We start from the raw sequence: 17164 nt of genomic DNA, 5'->3' as shown, positions 1-17164 counted from the left end.
CAAAAGATAGCATGGTGGCTCAGTGGTTAGCACTGCAGCCTTGCAGCGCTGGAGTCCTGGGTTCAAATCCCATCAAGGACAACATCTGCAAGGAGTTTGTATGTTCTCCCGTGTTTGTGTGGGTTTCCTCCGGGTTCTCCAGTTTCCTCCCACATTCCAAAGACATACTGATAGGGAATTTAGATTGTGAGCCCCATCGGGGACAGTGATGATAATGTGTGCAAACTGTAAAGCGCTGCGGAATATGTTAGCGCTATATAAGGATTATTATTAAAATAATGAACATCACAAATCATAAATAATATGGACCAATTTGGTGTCCCTGTAATCTTAACAACCCACACATCACAGTGATTCAATTATTTAATGGGATCGGTAAATGACGTAAAAATAATGGCGTGATTGATTTTCTCTTTTATACCCATAAAAAATGTAATTAAAATGTAAGGCTACGTTCACACTAGCGTTGTGCGCCGTTGCGTCGGTGACGCAACGCACAACGCACGCAAAAACGCGTCAAAACGCACGCAAAAACGCTGCGTTTTGCGACGCATGCGTCGGTTTTTGCCGAAAATCGAACGCAAGAAAAATGCAACTTGTTGCGTTTTCTTGGTCCGACGCTTGCGGCAAAAAAGACGCATGTGTCGCACAACGCAACAAAAAAAACGCATGCGTCCCCCATGTTAAGTATAGGGGCGCATGACGCATGCGTCGCCGCTGCGTCGCCGACGCAAACCCGACGCACATTAGCTTAACGCTAATGTGAACGTAGCCTAACACTGAGGCTAGGTTCACATGTAGCGTAAATGCTGCTTTTTTCCTACTGCTTTTTTTCTGCTAGTGCCTTCACCACACAATGGAATAACAATCTTCTCAGATTATTGCATGTTTTTGTGTTCCTTTTATGCGCTTTCCCTTTATTTCATGTGATTTTGGTGCAGATATGAAACAGAGTTTTTAATGCTTTGTTAATTGTACAGAAAAGCTTTGATTCTGCTCACAAAGAATGAAACAGCGTTTTTTTTTCTTCATGCGTTTTTTTTTCAGAAGAAGCCTGCAAAGAAAAAAACACCAAAACTGCACAGTTTGCTGCAGTTCGGCAGCATTGTTAGATGCGCAGAGGCCAAAGATTTCATGGAATCCCATCCACTTTGCTTAGACATTTAGAACATTGTTCACATGTAGGGTAAATGATGTGGTTTTTTTGCTGCTTTTTTTTTTAACCGAAATTCTTCTGTTTAACAGTCCAAGCAAAGTGGATGTGATTTCATGAAAACTGCGCCCCCTGTTATGATCTCAGAAAGTCCAACTGCTTGTATCCTCAGCAATCCCAAGATTGATGCTCAGCAACCCCATCTTGAAGGGAGCAGATGGTGGAGCTCCGCTCCATTAATTGTCTATGGGACTGTCACAGAAAGCTGAGCACTGTTTGTGGCTATTTCCAGCAGTACCATACACTGCAAACTTGCCATAGAGCATATAAACTAAATTTAATGCAGAATATTAAAATAGCTGTTAAATATACACATCTTTAACCTCTTCACGACGCGGTAAATTTCCATTCTTAAAAACTCTATAAAAACACACTGGTGCCCCTGAATTAGAGAAAATAAGCATGAACTGCTGGTGTCTAGACAGCTTCTGTGCCTGGTCTGTCACAATAACATTCAACTGAAAAAATGGAAAAAGACACCGCGCTACAGCTAAATATGTATGGCATAAATGTTCATACCCTTCCACAATGATCTGATGACACGTGAGGCTGGAGGTATGTATCAGAAAGGGTTAATTGTAGATTCCAACGCTGGCTACTAGTGATGAGCGAGTATACCTGCTGCTCGGGTTTTCCTGAGCACACTCGGGTGGTCTCCAAGTATTTGTGAGTGCGCGGAGATTTAGTTTTCTTCACCTCAGCTGCATTATTTACGGCTGCTAGCTAGCCTGAGTACATGTGGGGATTGGCTGGTTGCTAGGGAAATGCATTCAAGCTGTCTAGCAGCCGTATATTATGCAGCTGTGTCAACAAAAACAAAATCTCTGAGCAGTCAAATACTCGGAGGTCCCCTCCCATCCTGTATGCATGGCTCATCTCCCCCCCTCCCATCCTGTGTGCATAGCTCATCTCACCCCCCCTCCTCACATCCTGTATGCATGGCTCATGTCACCCCCCCTCCCATCCTGTGTGCATGGCTCGGCTTCCCGCTCCCATTTTGCATGGCTCGGCTCCCCATTCTCCTTCATCCTTCCCCCGTCCTCCCTGGCTGTCATACTCACCTTTCCCACACCGCGCCGAACATCCCTCCATCTCTGTTCCGGCGCACTGCGTAGCACATTCTTCCTGCGTGAGCGGTCATGTGGTACCACTCATTAAGGTCATGAATATGCGTCCATATTCATCACCTTAATGAGCGGTTCCATGTGACCTCTCACACAGGACGAGCTGCCGACGCTGAGACCAGGCATCTTTGGAGTAGGGTGAGTATGATGTCTCCAAGGAGGCAGGGAGGCAGGCGGGCGGGCGGCCAGGGGGGCGGTCGGTCGGGAGGTGACCCCGGACTTTAATTAAAAAAAAAGAAAAAAAACTTGCTCACGTGCCGCCCCCCGCATCGTCCTGCCCTAGGCACATGCCCTCAAGTGCCTAGTGGCAAATACGGCCCTGCTGACGCCCCAGCACATTACATGATGGTAGAGGTCCTGGCTGTGTGTGTGGACAGGTGCTGCAGGGGAACTATGCCCTCGCAGGCCACATGTAACCTTTGACTTTGATTTGCCAGGACCAAGTGTTGGACAGTTCAATGAGGGAGACCACCAGTCAAAAATAAACTTTTTACTTAGTGACAATTGGGAAAGGATTATGTACAGGAGGTCACGGGCACATATCTTGATGAACGTTTCTTGCACATAAGGAGCATTTTTTACACACAGATTCCTTCCTCCCTCTATCTTCATCTTTCCTCTTTACTTCACCACAGCCCAGCTCAATACTACAGTCCAGCTTGTAAGAGTCCTATTCTCAACCCGCGGTTCTGTATCCTTTTCCCCTTAGGTTAGCTACTTTGCCACTATGGCCTTTACTAAATTAGAATAACATTAAAAAGTTTATTAATTTCAGTTCTTCAATATAAAAAGTGAAACTATTATATTATATAGAGTCATTACAAACAGAGTGGTCTATTTTAAGTGCTTATTTCTGTTAATGTTGATGATTATGGCTTACAATGAAAAAACTCTAAAGTAATTATCTCTGTAAATTAGATTACTTTATTACACCAGCTTGAAAAGTGATTTTAAAATCCGAAATGTTGGCATACTGAAATGAACAGCTCTGGCAAAAATTAAGAGACCACCGCATCAAAACCCTGTCATGGGCAGCCAAATCTCCAGACCTGAACCCCATTGAAAACCTCTGGAATAAAATCAAGAGGATGATGGATAGTCACAAGCCATCAAACAAAGAACTGCCTAAATTTTTGCACCAGAAGCAGTGTGAAAGACTGGTGGAACCATGCCAAGACGCATGAAAGCTGTGATTAAAAATGATGGTTATTCCACAAAAAATTTGTTTCTTCCTGAGTTAAAACATTAGTATTGTTGTTTCTAAATGATTATGAACTTGTTTTCTTTGCATTATTTAAGGTCTGAAAGCACTGTTTTTTTTTATTTTGACCATTTTTCTTTGTCATAAAAAAATACAAAATGTATTGCTTGGAAATTTGGAGACATGTTGTCAGAAGTTTGTAGAATAAAACAACAATTTACATTTTACTAAAAAATATACCTATAAAGAGAAAAATCAGACAAACTGAATATTTTGCAGTGGTCTCTTAATTTTTGCCAGAGCTGTGTGTTCAGTAAATGGACTCAATACTTGGTCGGGGCTCCTTTTGCATCAATTACTGCATTAATGCGGTGTGGCATGGAGGCGATCAGCCTGTGGTGCTGCTGAGGTGTTATGGAAGCCCAGGTTGCTTTGATAGCAACCTTCAGCTCGTCTGCATTGTTGGGTCTGGTGTCTCTCCCCTTTCTCTTGAAAATACCCCATAGATTCTCTAAGGGGTTAAGGTCAGGCCAGTTTGCTGGCCAATCAAGCACAGTGACACTGTTGTTTTTAAACCAGGTATTGGTATCTTTGGCAGAGTGGACAGGTGCCAAGTCCTGCTGGAGAATGAAATTTCCATCTCCAAAAAGCTTGTCGGCAGAGGGAAGCATGAAGCGCTCTAACATTTCCTGGTAGACGGCTGTGCTGACTTTGGTCTTAGTAAAACACAGTGGACCTACACCAGCAGATGACATGGCTCCCCAAACCATCACTGATTGTGGAAACTTCACACTAGACCTCAAGCACCTTGGATTTTGTGCCTCTCCACTCTTCATCCAGACTCTAGGACCTTGATTTCCAAATAAAATGCAAAATTTACTTTCATCTGAAAACAACACCATGGACCACTGAGCAACAGTCCAGTTCTTTTTCTCCTTGGCCCAGGTAAGACATTTCTAGCATTGTCTCTTGGTCACGAGTGGCTTGACACAAGGAATGTGACACTTGTAACCCATGTCCTAGATACGTCTTTGTGTGGTGTCTCTTGAAGCAATGACTCCAGCAGCAGTCCACTCCTTGTGAATCTCCAAAAATTTTTTGAATGGCCTTTTCTTAACAATCCTTTTAATGCTGCGGTTAGGGTGGAGCGACTTTCACTTTTTTAGGATCGAGTCGGGTTTCGCGAAACCCGACTTCGTCAAAAGTCGAGTCGAGTGTAATCGTCCGATTATCGCCAAAAGTCGGGGATCGACCGAAAAATGAAACCCAATGCAAGTCAATGGGGAAGCATAGTCGGCAGTCAGTGGAGGCCAGGAAAACACCTACAGTGCCCATTGTAATGGTAAAAACATCCATTCTTGTTACTGAAGCTTGTCAATCTTAATTTACTTTATAATAATAGTTAGGCATTGGAAATTGAGGGTCATTTGGCTAAAGTTGTGGGGGGTAGGGCTGGTTCAATTTTTTTGTGGGCCCAGGACACGTGGACTACGTCACGGCGGTGGAGCAGTGAGAGGTAAGTATTTCAACTTTGCAAGTGCTGTGATCCTGAGCAAGCAGGGGGGACACACTCGTTCGCATTGGCACTGGCACAGGGCCCCTCAAAGTACGGCGGTGTGTTTGCACGGTGGGGGCGCCTCCCACCGGCAGCGACACTTTTGCGTACTCTGAGGGGCCCTGTGCCAGTGACGTCGCCAACGAGTATGCCCCCCCACCTGATGAAGGAACCTGCACTTTCATCTGCACCTTCCTCTTTGTCCCTGTGTAAGGTGGTATAGTATGCGGGAAGGGGATCCTGTCTTTCAGCAGGGTCAGACTGTGGCTGTGTAGCGTGCAGGGGAATGTAGTGGTCTGGGTCAATGTACCACAAGACTCATCTAGCACTGGCTGGGCAATGGGCAGGATGAGGAGGAAACACAGATATAGGCCCAAATAATAAAGTGGGCTAAATGCAGTTCAAAATTGGTAACAGGACTAACCAGGCGGCATTGCTTTGTTCAGAGGAGTAGAAAACCCAGGAGCGGCAGACACCGTTTTAAGGGCCCAACCACACTAGTAGGCCCAATGCAGTTTAATATTACAAATATAGGCCGAAAGCCTGAAGATTGAAGCTCAGGAAAATAACACAGGACAACACCAAGGTGGGGCAGACACAGTTACTAGGCCCAACCAAACTAGTAGGCCAACTGTAGTGTTGTATTACCAACTACTTAATGAGAGCCTGAAGATTGAAGCTCAGGCAAGTAAACCTGGAGAACACCTTGGAACGGCAGACACCGTTAGTAGGCCCAATCCAACTAGTATCCCAAATCCAGTTTCATATTTCAAATATAGGCCGAAAGCCTGAAGATTGAAGCTCAGGCAAGTAAACCTGGAGAACACCTTGGAGTGGCAGACACCGTTAGTAGGCCCCAACCAAACTAGTTGGCCAACTGCAGTGTTATTTTAACAACAACTTAATGAGAGCCTGAAGATTGAAGCTCAGGCAAGAAAACCTGGAGAACACCTTGGAGTGGCAGACACCGTTAGTAGGCCCCAACCAAACTAGTTGGCCAACTGCAGTGTTATTTTAACAACAACTTAATGAGAGCCTGAAGATTGAAGCTCAGGCAAGTAAACCTGGAGAACACCTTGGAGCGGCAGACACCGTTAGTAGGCCCCAACCAAACTAGTAGGCCAACTGCAGTGTTATATTACCAACTACTTAATGAGAGCCTGAAGATTGAAGCTCAGGCATGTAAATCTGGAGAACACCTTGGAGTGGCAGACACCGTTAGTAGGCCCCAACCAAACTAGTTGGCCAACTGCAGTGTTATTTTAACAACAACTTAATGAGAGCCTGAAGATTGAAGCTCCAGCAAGTAAACCTGGAGAACACCTTGGAGCGGCAGACACCGTTAGTAGGCCCCAACCAAACTAGTAGGCCAACTGCAGTGTTATATTACCAACTACTTAATGAGAGCCTGAAGATTGAAGCTCAGGCAAGTAAACCTGGAGAACACCTTGGAGCGGCAGACACCTGTTATGATCCTTAGTGGTTGAGGATCACAAATTACTCCAGCTAAGTAACAAACATAGGACAAGCTCTAGGGAGGTGGCAAACTGGACTGACCGCAAATCTGAACCTATCCAAACACACTAGAAGTAGCCAGTGAACGTGCCTAAAAATCCTAGACGTCTCAAGCCAGCCTGAGGATCTAACTACCCCTAGAGAGAAAGAAAAGACCTCTCTTGCCTCCAGAGAAATACTCCCCAAAGATATAGAAGCCCCCAACAGATAATAACGGTGAGGTAAGAGGAAGGCACATACACAGGGGTGAAAGCAGATTCAGCAAATGAGGCCCACTAGTACTAGATAGCAGAAAATAGAAAAGGGAATCTATGCGGTCAGTAATAACCCTTACAAAATATCCACTCTGAGATTTCAAGAACCCCCACACCAACTAACGGTGTGGGGGGAGAAACTCAGTCCCCTAGGGCAACCAGCAAGCGAGGAAATCACATTTTAGCGAGCTGGACTAAAAAACATAATGAACACTGATAATCAAAAAATGATCAAACAAAAACTTAGCTTGTCTTGGAGAGACTGGGAGCAAGGTAGACACAAGGAATCTGAAGAGCACTGAATACATTGATAGCAGGCAAGGAACTGAGTCTCCAGGTGAGCTAAATAGGAAACCAACCAAGGATAACGAACCAGCTGATGCAGCCAACCTGCAGAAAGACAACACTACACAGTACCGCTTGTGACCACTAGAGGGAGCCCAAAAATAGAATTCACAACAGTACCCCCCCCTTGAGGAGGGGTCACCGAACCCTCATCAAGACCCCCAGGGCGATCAGGATGAGCCGCGTGGAAGGCATGAACCAAATCGGCCGCATGAACATCAGAGGCGACAACCCAGGAATTATCCTCCTGACCATAGCCCTTCCACTTAACCAAATACTGAAGCCTCCATCTAGAGATACGAGAATCCAAAATCTTCTCCACCACGTACTCCAATTCGCCTTCGACCAGCACCGGAGCAGGAGGCTCAACAGAAGGAACCACAGGTACCACATACCTCCGCAACAAAGACCTATGGAACACATTATGAATGGCAAACGATGCTGGGAGATCCAAACGAAAAGACACCGGGTTAAGGATTTCCAAGATCTTATAAGGACCGATGAAGCGAGGCTTGAATTTAGGAGAGGAGACCTTCATAGGAACATACCGAGAAGACAGCCACACCAAATCCCCAACACGAAGTCGGGGACCCACACCGCGGCGGCGGTTGGCAAAGCGCTGAGCCTTCTCCTGTGACAACCTCAAATTGTCCACCACATGGTTCCAAATCTGCTGCAACCTATCCACCACAGAATCCACCCCAGGACAGTCAGAAGGCTCAACCTGACCCGAGGAAAAACGAGGATGGAAACCAGAATTGCAGAAAAAAGGCGAAACCAAAGTAGCAGAACTAGCCCGATTATTAAGGGCAAACTCGGCCAATGGCAAAAAAGTCACCCAATCATCCTGATCAGCAGAAACAAAACATCTCAAATAAGTTTCCAACGTCTGATTAGTTCGCTCGGTTTGGCCATTAGTCTGAGGATGGAAGGCCGATGAAAAAGACAAATCAATGGCCATCTTAGCACAAAAAGTCCACGAAAACCTGGACACAAACTGGGATCCTCTATCAGACACAATATTCTCAGGAATGCCGTGCAAGCGAACCACATTCTGAAAAAATAGAGGAACCAAATCGGAGGAAGAAGGCAACTTAGGCAAGGGCACCAAATGGACCATCTTGGAAAAATGGTCACACACCACCCAGATGACCGACATTCTCAGAGAGACTGGAAGATCCGAAATAAAATCCATGGAAATGTGCGTCCAAGGCCTTTTCGGAACAGGCAAAGGCAAAAGCAAACCGCTGGCAAGAGAACAGCAAGGCTTAGCCCGAGCACAAATCCCACAACACTGCACAAAGGAACGCACATCCCGCGACAAGGAAGGCCCCCAGAAGGACCTAGCCACCAAATCTCTGGTACCAAAAATCCCAGGATGACCCGCCAACACCGAAGAATGAACCTCGGAAATAACTCTGCTGGTCCATCTATCCGGGACAAACAGTCTCTCTGGTGGACAACGGTCAGGTCTATCCTCCTGAAATTTCTGCAGCACTCGTCGCAAATCTGGGGAAATAGCAGACAAAATCACTCCCTCTCTGAGAATACCAGCCGGCTCAGAAACTCCCGGAGAGTCAGGCACAAAACTCCTAGAAAGTGCATCAGCTTTCACGTTCTTCGAACCAGGCAGGTATGAGACCACGAAGTTGAAACGGGAGAAAAACAACGACCAACGAGCCTGTCTAGGATTCAGGCGCTTGGCAGATTCAAGGTAAATCAGATTTTTGTGATCAGTCAAGACCACCACACGATGTTTAGCTCCTTCGAGCCAATGTCGCCACTCCTCAAATGCCCACTTCATAGCCAACAACTCCCGATTACCAACATCATAATTCCACTTGGCAGGCGAAAACTTTCTTGAAAAGAAAGCACATGGCTTCATCACAGAGCCATCAGAGCTTCTCTGTGACAAAACAGCCCCTGCTCCAATCTCAGAAGCATCAACCTCGACCTGGAAGGGGAGAGAGACATCTGGCTGACATAAGACTGGAGCTGAAGAAAACCGGTGCTTCAGCTCCCGAAAGGCCTCCACGGCCGCAGGAGACCAATTAGTCACATCAGAAGAACCCTTCTTGGTCAAATCCGTCAAAGGTTTAACCACGCTAGAAAAATTAGCGATGAAACGACGGTAAAAATTAGCAAAACCCAAGAACTTCTGAAGACTCTTAACAGACGTGGGCTGAGTCCAGTCATGAATAGCCTGGACCTTGACTGGGTGCATCTCCACAGTAGAAGGAGAAAAAATAAAACCCAAAAAGGAGACCTTCTGTACTCCGAAGAGGCATTTTGAGCCCTTCACAAATAAAGCATTAGCACGCAGGACCTGAAACACCATCCTGACCTGCTTCACATGGGACTCCCAATCATCAGAAAAGACCAAAATGTCATCCAGATAAACAATCATAAATTTATCCAGATATTCTCGGAAGATGTCATGCATGAAGGACTGAAACACAGAAGGAGCATTAGAGAGTCCAAAAGGCATCACTAAGTACTCAAAATGGCCTTCGGGCGTATTAAATGCTGTTTTCCATTCATCTCCCTGCTTAATGCGCACAAGGTTATACGCACCACGGAGATCTATCTTGGTGAACCAACTGGCACCCTTAATCCGAGCAAACAAATCAGACAATAGAGGCAAAGGATACTGAAATTTGACTGTGATTTTATTCAGAAGACGATAATCTATACAAGGTCTCAAAGAACCGTCCTTCGTGGTCACAAAAAAAAACCTGCACCAAGAGGGGAAGAGGATGGGCGAAAATGTCCCTTCTCCAGAGACTCCTTTATATAACTCCGCATCGCGGCATGCTCTGGTATAGACAAATTAAAAAGTCGTCCCTTAGGGAATTTACTACCAGGAATTAAATTTATAGCACAGTCACAATCCCTATGAGGAGGCAGGGCACAGGACCTGGGCTCATCAAATACATCCTGGTAGTCAGACAAAAACTCAGGGACCTCAGAAGGAGTGGAAGAAGCAATAGACACCAACGGAGTATCGCCATGAATTCCCTGACAACCCCAACTTGACAAAGACATAGCTTTCCAATCTAAAACTGGATTATGAGCTTGCAGCCATGGCAGACCCAAAACGACAACATCATGCAAATTATGCAGAACAAGAAAGCGAATCACCTCCTGATGTACGGGAGTCATGCACATGGTCATTTGCGTCCAATACTGAGGCTTATTCTCAGCCAATGGTGTAGCATCAATTCCCCTCAGAGGAATAGGAAATTCCAAAGGCTCCAGGACAAAACCACAGCGTCTGGCAAACGACAAATCCATCAGATTCAGGGCAGCACCCGAATCCACAAAAGCCATAACCGGTTAGGACGACAAAGAACAAATCAAAGTAACAGACAAAATAAATTTAGGCTGTATAGTACCAATGGTGACAGGTTTAGATTTCTTTTTTAAGCGTTTAGAGCATGCTGAGATAACATGAGTAGAATCACCACAGTAAAAGCACAACCCATTTTGACGTCTATGACTTTGTCGCTCAATTCTGGTCAGAGTTCGGTCACATTGCATAGACTCAGGTCTCTGTTCGGAAAATACCGCCAAAGGATGAGCAGATTTGTGCTCCCGCAAACGCCGATCAACCTGAATGGCTAAAGCCATAGAATCACTCAGACTTGTAGGGGTGGGAAACCCCACCATAACATTCTTAACGGCCTCAGAAAGACCTTCTCTGAAATTTGCAGCCAGGGCACACTCATTCCATAGAGTAAGCACCGACCATTTCCAAAATTTTTGACAATACACCTCTGCTTCATCCTGACCCTGAGAGATAGCCAGCAACGCTTTTTCTGCCTGATTCTCAAGATTAGGCTCCTCATAAAGCAGTCCAAGAGCCAGAAAAAATGCATCCACATTAAGCAATGCAGGATCTCCTGGCGCCAGAGAGAAAGACCAATCTTGAGGGTCGCCGCGCAACAAGGAGATAACAATTTTAACTTGCTGAGCGGAATCACCAGAGGAACGAGGTCTCAGAGACAGAAATAACTTACAATTATTCTTAAAATTTAGAAACCTAGATCTATCTCCAGAAAACAACTCAGGAATGGGTATCTTTGGTTCTGACATAGGGCTATGAATAACAAAATCCTGAATACTTTGCACCCGTGCAGTAAGATGATCCACACTAGAAGTCAGAGTCTGAACATTCATGTCTGCAGCTGAGCTCAAAACCACCCAGAGTTCAAGGGGATGAAAGAAGCTAAACAGACTGCAGCAAAGGAAAAGCGGGAGAAAAAAAAAAAAGTACTCAGGTCTTCTTTTTATCCCACTTCTGCGATGCATTAAACACTTTTTGGCATGCTATACTGTTATGATCCTTAGTGGTTGAGGATCACAAATTACTCCAGCTAAGTAACAAACATAGGACAAGCTCTAGGGAGGTGGCAAACTGGACTGACCGCAAATCTGAACCTATCCAAACACACTAGAAGTAGCCGGTGAACGTGCCTAAAAATCCTAGACGTCTCAAGCCAGCCTGAGGAACTAACTACCCCTAGAGAGAAAGAAAAGACCTCTCTTGCCTCCAGAGAATTAATCCCCAAAGATATAGTAGCCCCCAACAGATAATAACGGTGAGGTAAGAGGAAGGCACATACACAGGGGTGAAAGCAGATTCAGCAAATGAGGCCCACTAATACTAGATAGCAGAAAATAGAAAAGGGAATCTATGCGGTCAGTAAAAAACCCTTACAAAATATCCACACTGAGATTTCAAGAACCCCCACACCAACTCACGGTGTGGGGGGAGAAACTCAGTCCCCTAGGGCAACCAGCAAGCGAGGAAATCACATTTTAGCGAGCTGGACTAAAAAACATAATGAACACTGATAATCAAAAAATGATCAAACAAAAACTTAGCTTGTCTTGGAGAGACTGGGAGCAAGGTAGACACAAGGAATCTGAAGAGCACTGAATACATTGATAGCAGGCAAGGAACTGAGTCTCCAGGTGAGCTAAATAGGAAACCAACCAAGGATAACGAACCAGCTGATGCAGCCAACCTGCAGAAAGACAACACTACACAGTACCGCTTGTGACCACTAGAGGGAGCCCAAAAATAGAATTCACAACAGACACCGTTATTAGGTCCACCCAAACTAGTAGCCCAAACGCAGTTTAATATTTAAATTGTAGGCCGAAAGCCTGAAGATTGAAGCTAAGCTTTATTTAGTGGAGGAGACAAGCAAGGACTGGCAGACACCGTTACTAGGCACAACCAAAGTAGTAGGCCAAATGCAGTGTTATCTTACCAACTACTTAATGAGAGCCTGAAGATTGAAGCTCAGCTTTGTTCAGTGGAGGACAACACCAGGGAGTGGCAGACACCATTAGTAGGCCCAATCCAACTAGTATCCCAAATCCAGTTTCATATTTCAAATATAGGCTGAAAGCCTGAAGATTGAAGCTCAGGCAAGTAAACCTGGAGAACACCTTGGAGCGGCAGACACCGTTAGTAGGCCCCAACCAAACTAGTAGGCCAACTGCAGTGTTATATTACCAACTACTTAATGAGAGCCTGAAGATTGAAGCTCAGGCAAGTAAACCTGGAGAACACCTTGGAGTGGCAGACACCATTAGTAGGCCCCAACCAAACTAGTAGGCCAACTGCAGTGTTATATTACCAACTACTTAATGAGAGCCTGAAGATTGAAGTTCAGGCAAGTAAACCTGGAGAACACCTTGGAGTGGCAGACACCATTAGTAGGCCTCAACCAAACTAGTTGGCCAACTGCAGTGTTATTTTAACAACTTAATGAGAGCCTGAAGATTGAAGCTCAGGCAAGTAAACCTGGAGAACACCTTGGAGCGGCAGACACCGTTATTATTGTCCTGCTTCATTTGCCTGCATAATCTGCACTTGTTTTACCCGCAATACCTTGTCCATGATTTTTATTATGTAATAAAGGACTAAGGTTGTTTTTTTCACCAACAATTGGAGTGCTGCTGCTTTTTTCTTGTTTTATTAGACACCGTTATTAGGCCCACCCAAACTAGTAGCCCAAACACAGTTTAATATTTAAAATGTAGGCCGAAAGCCTGAAGATTGAAGCTAAGCTTTATTTAGTGGAGGAGACAAGCAAGGAGTGGCAGACACCGTTACTAGGCACAACCAAAGTAGTAGGCCAAATGCAGTTTAATATTTAAAATGTAGGCCGAAAGCCTGAAAATTGAAGCTTTGGAAAACCAAACAGGAGAAAACCCTGGAGCGGCAAATACCGTTACTAGGCCCATCCAAACTAGTTGCCCAAATGCAGTTTTAAATTCTAAATACAGGCCAAAAGCCTGAAGATTGAAGCTCAGCTTTTTCAGTGGAGGACTGCGGGATTGAGTGGCGCAGACAGACAAAGGTAGTTGTTATGACCCCAATGGCAGAGGGTCTCAGAAATAATTACTAAGTCTGCAAACACAATAAACCAGCTCATAGGGCAGTGGTAACTGAGCTGACCATATATCTAATCCTAGCACCACAAATAGCAGCAGCCGGGGAACGTGCCTACGTTGGTTTTAGACGTCTCACGCCAGCCGGAGAACTAACTAACCCTAGAAGGGAAAAGAAAGACCTTTCTTGCCTCCAGAGAAAAGACCCCAAAAGTTGGATACAAGCCCCCAACAAATAATAACGGTGAGGTAAGAGGAAAAGACAAACGTAAGAATGAGCTAGGTATTTAGCAAAGAGAGGCCCACTAGCTAATAGCAGAATATAGTAAGATGACTTATATGGTCAGCAAAAACCCTATCAAAATATCCACGCTGGATATTCAAGAACCCCCGAACCGTCTAACGGCCCGGGGGGAGAACACCAGCCCCCTAGAGCTTCCAGCAAAGTCAGGAATCACATTTAGTACAAGCTGGACAAAAATAAGAGCAAAGCAAATAACCAAAAAACAAAGAAGCAGGACTTAGCTTAATGCTGCACGAACCGGGACCAGCAGACAGGAGCAAACAGAAAGGATCTGATTACAACGATGCCAGGCACTGGACTAAGGATCCAGGAAGTTTATATAGCAACACCCCTGGACTAACGACCCAGGTGAGTGCCAAACTGAGGAAAGACAATCCCAGAGTCATATCACTAGTAACCACAAGAGGGAGCCAAAAAGTCTAATTCACAACAGTACCCCCCCCTTAAGGAGGGGTCACCGAACCCTCACCAAGACCACCAGGGCGATCAGGATGAGCAGCGTGAAAGGCACGAACCAAATCGGCCGCATGCACATCAGAAGCAACCACCCAGGAATTATCCTCCTGACCATAGCCCTTCCACTTGACCAGATACTGAAGCCTCCGTCTGGAGAGATGAGAATCCAAGATCTTCTCCACCACGTACTCCAACTCGCCCTCAACCAACACCGGAGCAGGAGGTTCAACAGAAGGAACCACAGGTACAACGTACCGCCGCAACAAAGACCTATGGAACACGTTGTGAATGGCAAACGACACCGGAAGATCCAAGCGAAAGGACACAGGATTAAGGATTTCCAATATCTTGTAAGGACCGATGAAGCGAGGCTTAAATTTAGGAGAGGAGACCTTCATAGGAACAAATCGAGAAGACAGCCATACCAAATCCCCAACACGAAGTCGGGGACCCACACCGCGGCGGCGGTTGGCAAAATGCTGAGCCTTCTCCTGTGACAACTTTAAGTTGTCCACCACATGATTCCAGATCTGCTGCAACCTATTCACCACAGAATCTACCCCAGGACAGTCAGAAGGCTCCACATGTCCCGAGGAAAAACAAGGATGAAAACCAGAGTTGCAGAAAAATGGCGAAACCAAAGTAGCGGAACTAGCCCGATTATTAAGGGCAAACTCAGCCAACGGCAAGAAGGTCACCCAATCATCCTGATCTGCCGAAACAAAACACCTCAAATAAGCCTCCAGAGTCTGATTAGTTCGCTCCGTTTGTCCATTAGTCTGAGGATGAAAGGCAGACTAAAACGACAAATCAATGCCCATCCTAGCACAAAAGGATCGCCAGAACCTGGAAACAAACTGGGATCCTCTGTCAGACACAATATTCTCAGGAATGCCGTGTAAACGAACCACATTCTGAAAGAACACAGGAACCAGATCGGAAGAGGAAGGCAGCTTAGGCAAAGGCACCAAATGGACCATTTTAGAAAAGCGATCACATACCACCCAGATGACAGACATGCCCTGAGACACCGGGAGATCTGAAATGAAATCCATGGAAATGTGTGTCCAAGGCCTCTTCGGGACAGGCAAGGGCAAGAGCAACCCGCTGGCACGAGAACAGCAAGGCTTAGCTCGAGCACAAGTCCCACAGGACTGCACAAATGACCGCACATCCCGTGACAAGGAAGGCCACCAAAAGGACCTAGCCACCAGATCTCTGGTGCCAAAAATTCCCGGATGCCCTGCCAACACCGAGGAATGAACCTCGGAAATGACTCTGCTGGTCCACTTATAAGGAACAAACAGTCTGTCAGGTGGACAAGAGTCAGGTCTACCAGCCTGAAATCTCTGCAACACACGTCGCAAATCAGGAGAAATGGCCGACAAGATAACTCCCTCTTTAAGAATACCAACTGGTTCTGCGACTCCAGGAGAGTCAGGCACAAAGCTCCTTGAAAGAGCATCAGCCTTCACATTCTTTGAACCTGGTAAATACGAGACCACAAAGTCAAAACGGGAGAAAAGCAATGACCAGCGGGCCTGTCTAGGATTCAGGCGTTTAGCAGACTCGAGATACATCAAATTTTTGTGATCAGTCAAGACCACCACACGATGCTTAGCACCCTCGAGCCAATGACGCCACTCCTCAAATGCCCACTTCATGGCCAGCAACTCCCGATTGCCAACATCATAATTCTGCTCAGCAGGCGAAAACTTCCTAGAGAAGAAAGCACATGGTCTCATTACCGAGCAACCAGGGCCTCTCTGCGACAAAACGGCCCCTGCCCCGATCTCAGAAGCATCCACTTCGACCTGAAAGGGAAGTGAGACATCAGGCTGGCACAAAACAGGCGCCGAAGTAAACCGGCGCTTCAACTCTTGGAACGCCTCCACGGCTGTAGGAGCCCAGTTAGCAACATCAGAACCTTTCTTGGTCATATCCGTCAAATGTTTAACAACGCTAGAAAAATTAGCGATAAAACGACGGTAGAAGTTAGCAAAACCCAAGAACTTCTGAAGACTCTTAACTGACGTGGGTTGAGTCCAATCATGAATAGCTCGGACCTTGACTGGGTCCATCTCCACAGCAGAAGGGGAAAAAATAAACCCCAAAAAGGGAACCTTCTGTACTCCAAAGAGACACTTTGAGCCCTTAACAAACAAAGCATTCTCATGCAAAACCTGAAACACCATCCTGACCTGCTCCACATGTGAGTCCCAATCTTCAGAGAAAACCAGAATATCATCCAGATAAAGAATCATAAATTTATCCTGATACTTCCGGAAAATATCATGCATAAAGGACTGAAACACTGAGGGAGCATTAGAGAGCCCAAAAGGCATCACCAAGTACTCAAAATGACCTTCGGGCGTATTAAATGCTGTCTTCCATTCATCTCCTTGCTTAATGCGCACAAGGTTGTACGCACCACGAAGATCTATCTTGGTGAACCACTTGGCACCTTTAATCCGGGCAAACAAGTCCGACAACAGAGGCAAAGGATACTGAAATTTAACAGTGATTTTATTCAGAAGCCGATAGTCAATACAAGGTCTCAAAGATCCGTCCTTCTTGGCCACAAAAAAGAATCCCGCACCAAGAGGGGAAGAGGATGGACGGATATGCCCCTTCTCCAGAGACTCCTTGATATACGAACGCATTGCGGCATGCTCAGGTACAGACAGATTAAATAGTCTTCCCTTAGGAAAATTACTACCTGGAATCAAATCTATGGCGCAGTCACAGTCCCTATGAGGAGGCAGAGCACTGGACCTGGACTCGCTGAA

Source organism: Ranitomeya variabilis, chromosome 1 (assembly GCF_051348905.1).
Source record: "Ranitomeya variabilis isolate aRanVar5 chromosome 1, aRanVar5.hap1, whole genome shotgun sequence".
Lineage (NCBI taxonomy): Eukaryota > Metazoa > Chordata > Amphibia > Anura > Dendrobatidae > Ranitomeya > Ranitomeya variabilis.
The sequence above is the reverse complement of the archived record's forward strand: the minus strand, read 5'-3'. Positions refer to the sequence as shown.